The sequence below is a fragment of the Corvus kubaryi genome, unplaced genomic scaffold (genome assembly GCF_017639235.1).
Source record: "Corvus kubaryi isolate FWS band 111438036 unplaced genomic scaffold, C.kubaryi_AGA036_p1.0 37361, whole genome shotgun sequence".
Lineage (NCBI taxonomy): Eukaryota > Metazoa > Chordata > Aves > Passeriformes > Corvidae > Corvus > Corvus kubaryi.
The window spans coordinates 1591095-1595345 of NW_024581118.1; positions in this window are offsets into that span (position 1 = coordinate 1591095).

Sequence of the window (4251 nt, forward strand, 5' to 3'; positions counted from 1 at the left end):
TTTCCTTTCCTTTCCTTTCCTTTCCTTTCCTTTCCTTTCCTTTCCTTCTATGTCTTTAATTTATCCTGATGGAAAGAGAATGGCCCCTTCCAAATCCATTGACTTTTACATCAGCCATAATTTGAGATTGCCTCTCTGGGGATCACTTACCTTGGGGAGCAGGGAATTTCAGAAAGAGACAGTTTAATGTGCGGTGGGATTGCCACAGCTGCACTCTTTCTGTTGCAAGAGGGATTTTAGAGCTGATTTCCATGTAGAGTAAAGATAAAAGCTTTTCAGTGTTGGTTAACCTTTTTTTGGGGGGGATGGGGGGTAATTCTGTTAATAAGTTGTTTTGATTTGCATCATTTCACACCGTGATATTTTTGTTTTGCTTGCTTGTCCTCTCTGCCATTTGTCCTTGATTTTGGTTTACATTAATTTCAGTTATAATTATTAGATATGTGTTTTAGACAAAGAGAAAATTGTGGCAGCTCATTTAGAAAGATGGAATTATTAATGAACGTGTAAGTTTGTCTGAACTGAAGTTCCTCTGCACTGAGCCTGCTCCTGTTGATTTAAATTGCCTTTCAGGGAAATCCATGGCTAATCAGCTTAGAGCCCATATATTTGGCATTTATATACCTGTCCCTGGTATTAAGCTCTATTTCTAGGTACCTGTAGATTATTTCTAATTATTTTATAATTACAGCCCTGGATGCAGAAATGGAGCCTCCTTGCCTCTGTTAAGAGTGGAAGGAGAGCTCTCCCTTGCAGTCACTTGCACATGCAGAGCCATTCTGAGTCAATAGGTTTTATTATTACTGTGCTCTTCACACTCATATGCCTCAAATTGGACTGCAGCCATTAGAATTTATCTGCTGTATCGAGGCAATCAAATGACAAGGAGTGGTAGTCATTGAGGATGGATTACTTTGGATCTCAGTATCATTATTTGCCTTTAGAAATATGGGGAGACATTCAAGCCAAGGTGGGATACTTCAGATTTTAATTAATAGTTCCAGAATGCTGTTATTAACTTTCCTTTGAACTTCTTTCATTAACTGAAGATTACAGCTATAGGTCGAACACATAAAGGGAAAGAGGCAAATGGGGTATGATGAAGTCTGTCAAAGAAAAGGAAAAATGCAGAGCTCTCGATCAGATTTCTGGATTTTAATGCTGGGACTCTGACATGATCCAAAGCAGGTAATTTCTTGCAATCAGTAAAGCATTATCACTTAGAGGGCAGAAAACAGAGCACAGTTGATAAATGACAGTAAGACAGTAGGCCATATAAATTGATTTTTACTTGTGTGTAATTTTAATCAAATAATTAGTTTGGACTCTATTTTTGAATGTGTGAAAATTTTCTTGTGTGACTATTAGAAATGTACCCTTTGGAGAGAGAATGGATTTTAAAAAGTGAATATATGATCTTACCGGATACTTGGTTTGACTGTACAAATGTGATTCAGAACCTTCTTTCCATGTAGTCATAAAGTTGGATTATGGCAGAACGTGCTTTCCTGACAGACTGCTTCCTGACTTAGAGGAGTGGTTTCTGAGATCCTGACAGAGGAACCAACAGGTGACAGGGCTGACAACTGATCTGACCCAGCTTGGGGACATCTGACATCAGTCACTTTATGCCGTCAAAGCCCAGCCCCACTTTTTAATGGGAAGATCTTCTAACACCCCCTTCTGGGAGTGTGTGGAGATTCCTCCCTGGAGTGGGGACATCCTCAAGGTCACTCCTTGAGGGTGAGGAAAGAGATTTGGTCACTGGGATGGGGGAGTGACATCAATCTCTACCTAATAACTGTTCTTCTAGCTTTGATGTCATTGCTTCAATAAATAAGGCACCATATTAGTTATAGCTGCTTGTACTGTGTAAATAATTCTGATTAAGATATCTTAGTCTAATCATTATCATCACAATTTTAAAGAAATCATTTATTAAATTGATATAAATATATTTGGGGTCCCATCCTTAATACTGCAGGACAAAGTTGTAAAGAACCTCGATTACACCTGTAGGCTCTTTTAGACAAGTGTGGGACCAGGACTGGATCCAGCTGCTCCCAAAGTGTTCTCTGAGAAAGAGTTTAGGGAGCTGGGAGGGTTGCTTCTGCACTTCGTGATAGGAGGGTCTCCCTGAAAAACCTTGTCTGAAGCTCCCATCCTACTGTAGAACTAAGACAGTAGTAGTAGTAATAACACTACTCTCAGCCAACAGCATTCTGCAGATTAACTTGTGTTCTTACTATAGGATTTTTCTGTAACCCAAGCTTGCAACCTTGCTTCCAGCTGTCAAGTCTGGATATGAACGATCCTGCTCTCTCCTCTTTTGGGATAGAGTTTCCAGCCCGGGGCTCAGCTCTCCAGGAGGTACCTGAGTGGGAAGGGGGATGGTGAGTTGGGAATGTCCTCAGGCTGTTGCACTGCTCTCGGTTCCCTGCACGTGCAAAGGCAATGAGCTGGGTATAGCACCCTTGGCTGCGTGCCTGGCTCCTGAAAAAATCACTCAGTGACACACACCGAGACTTTGCTGCTGGAAAAAATTCCATCGCCTTCACAGGGATGTATTGCAGCTGGTTGGGGTCAGTAGCTCTGACCGAGAAAGCTGTGACCGGTCTGGAGAGATGGTCCCGAAAGGAATCGCCTTCCCGGGGCCCGGTGTCTTCCCTCAGCTGCTGGCCAGGAGGGCCCGTGCAGAGGCTGTCAGCTCTTTAGTGATTGTCAGCTCGTGATTCCAGCTCAGCTCTGCAGGGCAGCCTCCAGGCCAGACCAGGGAGAGAGAGACGACAGGCCCGTGTAGCTGCTCCGAACGAGGTAGCTTTATTGGTCTGCACTTGACAAAGGGAGGCCAGGGACAAGCATCTCCCTGCTCACAGGGGTAGAGGGCCCTGTGATATCCCCTTTGTAGGGATACAGGGCGTGGGTGTCAGAGGGTAAAGGCCAATGGGTTACAAAGGATCTGCATAGGGTCTCCCCGAGGATTCTGGGTCTGTCTTTTCTCGCCATAACTGGAGTAGCTCCCTTTCCAGGGAGTCCTGCTGGGAGGTTTAGGCACTCTCCTTATCTCAGCAGGCCTCCCTCCAGGGCGGGGGTTGGGCATACCCCACAGGGATGGGGCTCTCTTTTCAGGCCTTTACTGTCTCTGTGGCAGCTGTATCGTCTGTGCTCGATTGGCTTCCTGGCCATACAGGCTCTTCCACATTGCTCTGCCCTGATTTGCTCCATTTCATTTCTATTTTATCCTGTTACTTTCTTCTGATTCAAGTTGAGAGTTCAACTGATAACCAATTTTTCTGTAGTGCTGGTTATATTATGTCAGTAAGTGGGAACAGCGCAGCCACTCTGCTTTCACTCAATGGGAAGTGACATCCTGCTGATTAAAATTTATTGCTAATATGTTTTGATGAATGTTTCAGAGTCTGTTATTGGTTTCGTTTTTTCATTGCTGGATGCTTTCTATTTCTGTTTTATCAATTCTATTTCCTCCAATTGTTTTAGACATAATGTATGATGCTAATAACATGTCAGCTTCAAAAATCAGGAGCATAAAATGATATTTCTGCTGAAAAGTGCAGTGAGAGAGGAGAGTGATTTAAAATGTTCTTTAAAATTTGCAATTTCAATTGTGGATTGAGATGCCAGTCACATGTATAAAAGTAGGGGAAGATGTTTGAATTTCCTGTTTCAAATTGTTTAATATGAAGTCATAATTTATAGATGGAAAGCAGGTTTATTATGTAAGAAAGCCACCTGTGATCAGAAGGGCTGTTCACTTCCCAGCACCTCTTCAATTCTTTAAGCTTCCAGCACTCCTTGAGAAGACTTTCATGGAAGTTTTATGGCTGTTCAGTCCATTAATCTCTGCTCATTTTTTTCTCTTTATCCAATAATGTCATGGTCCAGTTCCCCATGTGGAATCACTCATTTTCCTTGCAGAGATCCGGGTCATGTCTTTCACATGATCACTTCAAGTCCATTTTTGTGATAACATTTTGTGATGGGACCCACCTTGTGTTGGAATGAAGGACTCGGCGAAGTTCAGCTGTTGGCCAAGGTAAAAAAAAAATATATGTATGTAGGGTGGTGTAAACTAATTCTTAGCTGTTTTCACCCTGGCTACAAACATTTGGGTCTTTGAGGCCCCTTTTAGCAAGGCACTTCAGTGTATGATTACATTTACCCACCACATTTCATCTCATCCATCTTCCATGTGCTCCCATTTTCTCCCCATTGATTGCAGTTCCTCCAAAC